Source organism: Leptonychotes weddellii, chromosome 13 (assembly GCF_054177405.1).
Source record: "Leptonychotes weddellii isolate Sample4059 chromosome 13, ASM5417740v2, whole genome shotgun sequence".
Taxonomy (NCBI): domain Eukaryota; kingdom Metazoa; phylum Chordata; class Mammalia; order Carnivora; family Phocidae; genus Leptonychotes; species Leptonychotes weddellii.
Window position 1 is genome coordinate 28,684,509 of NC_138381.1, and position 5,599 is coordinate 28,690,107.

Sequence of the window (5,599 nt, forward strand, 5' to 3'; positions counted from 1 at the left end):
ACTTTCTTTAATATATTAAAAAAATGTATAAGTAGAACAAAAAGTAAATTAAACATTTTCATATTTGGCTACACCACTGTCTAGTTTTTTGTATTAATTTTACTATTCAAACAATGGACAGTAGCTGACATTTTGGGGATTGGGAAAAAGATAAAACAAAAAATACCCCCAAACATTTCTTCTACCATATTTATTCTACACTGTGTATAGCTGTGCTCATAGAGACAGCTTCTTTTATTTCTCTACTGCTCAGGAATTCAGTTGTATATAAAATTGAACCTGCCCAAAAGCTGAGAGAGACTAGAAATGATGGGTCCTTACCCTGGGGCATCATCATACAAGTCAAACAATGGTGCAGCTACCAGCTTACAGTTTTTAGGGTCTGCAAACAAGGCTTCTTCCTGAAGTTGAACCAAAAACAACTTACGTTCCTTAGGTTGTGTAATATGTGCATAAATGCATGGATATTTAGGAGGTTCAAAATTTGGTCTCTGCCAGTTACCAATGCAATCATCAATGACCTTGACAGCCCGGTATCACTGTCATTAAGCATTTTAGTCCTTCAGCTTCTTCTCCTGGGTTAAGTTCACCACTTAACTTGGTGACCTAAAGTTGTTCCCAGCTGTAGCAGTATGGATGGGCCAGCCAGTACTCATGCACCATCAGAACCCCTTCTATGACCCTCCTCTTTCCAATTTTATCAAATTCCTCACTCATGCAATGAAATCTAGCTGCAACAGAGCTGTCCTTATAGAGGGATTTTTTTTATAACAGAAGTATAATCAGTAAGAGGGTCCAGGTTGATGGCGCATTCCAGGGTAAGGGGCTTGGTCATCTGGATACACTTGTTGCCAAACTGGTTGATACTCCCACCTCCTCTGCCCCTTCCTCTCCACTTGGGGCTGGCCAGTCTGCAATTCTGTAGCACCATGAACATGCTGGTAATTTCCTGAAATTGGTGGTGAGCTGAAAGGGGGAGGCCCAGAAACTTTCCCTGTGCTGGCAGTGGTATTCTGCGTTCTGCTCAGCAGTAGCCACCATTAATATGAGAACATCAGTAATGTTTGATTATCATAGATGCTCATCAAATATCTATTGATTTATTGATGGACCTTTGTCTGACCCAGTAACCGAGGTCAGAATGTTGAATTAAATAGCTACTAAGTAGGCATGAGCAATACATTTTTTCTGATAATCTGAAAGTATTTTTTTTCCTGATAATCCTTCATTTTTTTCAGAGAAACAATGAAATCTCCATACTGTGGTATATGCTGTTTACACCCTTTGGCACTTAATGACATTCGTTTGTATTTTTTTTTTTAATTATTTTATGTGGTTGTGTATATCTCGTGTCCCCAGGTGGATGACAAACTCTGAGAAGGTGGGAAAGTTATATTTTTGGTAGTTCCTCTAACATCTAACATAATATTATAAATATATATTAAATTCAAATATTTGTAGAAATGAATGAATATACATCTAAAAGAAAATAATTTTATGTTGGAGTGGCTTATGATAAGAATTCCTCTTGATAGGAAAAAGGATTTCAGTTTATTGAATATTTACTGTTAGGTATTCTGCAATGTGCTTTACTTATGAGGTCTTATAATTCTCTTAATGACATTATGAAGTAGCTGCCTTCATCCCTTACTTTACAGAGTGGAGCTCAGAAGAGTCTAGTGACTTTCTCAGGGTCACATTGTTAGGCACGTCAAAAGTGAGATTCAAAGACATCGGACAAGTATGCTATTTCTCTTCTCACATTAGAAGCAGGTGGGATTCTAAGTTCACATTCTCTATTTCCTATGTGGGGAATTCATAGGAAAGACACCACTAGCATTAGACCTTACCTGAAAAGATCAAAGAAAACTAGAACTCTCCTGGGAGATCCTTTGAAGAAATTTTATTTTCCTCAGTTTTTTTAAATTTGGGTTACATATGACCACTCCCCATGGGCTTTGGGTGTCTTTACAAAACCTTTGAAGCCAAGACACAGCTTCCAGATGGTATTGCATTAACATTATAACAAAGTGGCCATATTTCATATTAGCTAGTGAGATCAGGTTGAGGCTCATGCTTTGAACTCTCCTTTTTCTAAAATCCTTTCCTGATTCTCTCCCTGCTTTGATCTCTTTCTCTCTAGCATGTTTTGGTATTTATTACATATTTGACATAGACATACACTAGTCTATGGCTACTCACAATGAGAACCCAGATGTCAGCTTTGGTATCCTTTCTTCCTAAATCTAGGTTGGCCTTTATTCCTGTTCCATGCCCTGCATAAAATACATTGCCCTCCACCAAGATTTTGAAGAGTTCAAGGGTAGGTTATGTTATCAAGGTCAGTGTCTAGCTCTAGCTTCTTGCCTTCTCTGAATTCCAGATTTTCCATCTTGTATTTTCTCCCTGTTTATTTCCACTGTGGCCTCTATCCAAGCATGGATCTTAGTCCATTTTTCTCATTTCCACAAAAATAACAGTTTTTTTGTTTGTCTTTTGCATTTTTCAGACTTTACTGGAAGTTTAGGGAGAAAAAGGGAGTCTATATCCTAGCAAAGCAAAATCTTAGAATCAAATATTAGGCTGTTTTTCATCACAAGTCCTCCTCACCCTTCTGTAAGTTGCTGGGACATTCTCTCTCTTCTTCCTTCTTTCTTCTCTCTACCCCTATCCCAACAAAATCTGGTATTTCCCTTCCCCCCCCATTTTCTTATGTAAAAAAAATCAGCTCCTGTCTGTCCATATTTCCAAATTCAGGTCTTGGCCCTTCTTTGTAAAGCCAAGCACTCTCTATAGAGCTTCTAAATTATTTCTTTTGGAGAAAGTAAGGACTTCTATTTTCAGTTATTTATTTATTTATTTTTAGTTACTTATTAATACAAATACAAATTTTCACTCCCTATTTACAGGCAAATTTCCTTAAGTGTAAGGACAGAATTTTCCTTCTTTGCTACTCCTAGAGAAAATTTAGAAGTTAGTTTGTTTACTCGTGTTTGGCTGAATAGACAAGAGAAATAGGTATAGACATGAAGTGGGGAAGGAAACAGAAAGAGAAACAATATGGTCTCATCCCATCACCTGTTACTTGGCTGAGCCCGGAGGCCCTATCCAACAGTGTCCTTCGCATTTGAGTGAGGGTTGACAGACAATAGCTTAATTGCTTTTCTGCTCAAAATGCTTCTTGCTGTCTACCTTTCCTGTTGGATTCCTATCTTTTCAGGTTAGTTTCTGTCATCTTTCCTGCTAAATGCTTTACCTTTTAGATATGAATTTCTCTTCTTCTATGGGAAAGGGGAAATCTGAAGATCCAGAGTGGGAGGCCAGAGAATCATCTGAATCAAAGTGGACCACAAGTTAAGTTTTGAAGTCAGGATATGGAGCTGAGAATTTCAAAATGTGATAAACAAGGAAATGGAAAGGGATAATCTGGGTGGAAGGGAGAGGTCGACATTATGGGCTCCAAGCAATTTTTAGAACAACTATTGTTTTTCATAGGTTTGTTTTGCTTTGTTTTTGGTTATGAGCAGGACAGAAGATATTTATGTTCTAGCTGAAAGGGTACAGGGTAGGATAGATATTGGTCACCCTTTCTTTTGAAGAATATAGATGAACAGTGTTTATTAAAAACAAACTACGTCTTAGAAGTTATGTGAGATTTTTGCTCTTTTTAACTTTTTAACACAAAAAAATTATGCATACTTAAAAAGTTTAAACAGATCATATAGATTATATGTGCATGCACATGCACACACACATTCACAACAGAAATATGAAGTATATGTGCTGCCAAAGCGAGCACAACAGAAATATGAAGTAAGAAGTTCTTTATCTAAGTACCATTCTATCCCAATCGGTTTCCCCTATGTAGAGCCTCCACTGTGAACAACAATGTCACTATTGCTAAGACTCAGAATATTCCATTTGGGGCGCCTGGGTGGCTCAGTTGGTTAGGCGACTGCCTTTGGCTCAGGTCATGATCCTGGAGTCCCGGGATCGAGTCCCGCATCGGGCTCCCTGCTCGGCGGGGAGTCTGCTTCTCCCTCTGACCCTCCTCCCTCTCATGCTCTCTGTCTCTCATTCTCTCTGTCTCAAATAAATAAATAAAATCTTTAAAAAAAAAAAAAAGAATATTCCATTTGTTTGATGCCTTTGAAGGGACACATTTTTCTTTTCAGATCACTAGAGGGGACTTGTCTTTTGTTCTTTCATAAAATAATCTCAAAGTTTCCTTTACTCATGACCTGTGTTTTCAGACAACAAATGTACTCAGATTCACATCTTTGGGCAGTCCTCAATATATGAAAAGTGCGCATGGTCTTCTGTGCTATTTTGTTTGTTGTGATACTGCAGGTTCTATATGGGTGGGACCAGGCTATTTCATGCTGTACTGTTCACAAAGGGAAATACTGGGGTCATGGGAAGTTGTTTTACAGGTCAGCCAAGCCATAGCATATAAGCACTACTCTACTGATGCCTTATTATGAGCTACTGACATAGAATAAATGAAGTGATTCTCTTAATGAAGATGAAATGCATGGTTCATTGAAGGAAGCAGAAATGTCACTTGCTACTTTCAAAATTGGACCATTTGGTTGAACGTTTGTGTTGCTTTATTTGCTGCTTATCAAAAGATTTAGATGGGTCTTGCAAAATCCTTACTGAATTTGGGAGTGTAACCATAGAAAAAGAAAGTTAAAACAAACAAAAAAACAAAGTAAAACTTAAGAGACAAATTTATATCTAGAAGTCTTTGTGATTTCAAGAATGGTTGGTGGGGGAACCAAGTAAACCTGGACTAAGAGACAAAGAAGAGCTGATGGCACAGAACCCCAAGCCATAAAGCTGTTACTCAATCTCTACAACCTTCATGTACTACTCCCTGCTTTCCTCCAAGTGGTTTGTTAATGCCTAACTGGGAAGCTTTGGATTTCAGTATTTCTTGTACACAATCAAGAAACTATGGATAAAATAATTGCACTTTACCTCCATCCTTCCTAGAGACAAAAGAAATGGGCTTATATCATATGAGTGAATTAGGTTTACTAGGTACTAAGCTTCTTGAGATAAAAACTTGGGCTTTATTTATTCATTATTTATTTATTTATTTATTTATTTTAAAGATTTTATTTATTTATTTGACAGAGAGAGACACAGCGAGAGAGGGAATACAAGCAGGGGGAATGGGAGAGGGAGAAGCAGGCTTCCCGCAGAGCAGGGAGCCCGATGCGGGGCTCGATCCCAGGACCCTGGGATCATGACCTGAGCCGAAGGCAGACGCTTAACGACTGAGCCACCCAGGCGCCCCTATTTATTCATTTTTTAAAAGGCCCCTCACACTTAGCACAGTGATGGGCACCAGATAGACAGTAATATATATTTTGGGTTTGTTTTCATTTGCCCTTGTTAAACATAAAGAAGATTGACTGACCATTTGATTAACATGGATTGAGAGCTACTGAAAAGTAGGCAGATTCACATTAATCTGAGATTGTTTAGGTGGGTGCTCTATGAAGTCTGTGGAAAGAGCCAAGTGACCATTCAAACTCTCGTCTCATCTAAAGAGTCTACTAGCCAACCTAAATATTATGATAAACTGTGG

General features: G+C 38.2%; 1 pseudogene; it reads right to left on the reverse strand.

Annotated features, from left to right (window-relative positions):
* Positions 1 to 257: 257 nt before the first annotated feature.
* On the reverse strand, positions 258 to 937 carry LOC102741045 (cleavage and polyadenylation specificity factor subunit 5 pseudogene; annotated as a pseudogene).
* Positions 938 to 5,599: the final 4,662 nt, after the last annotated feature.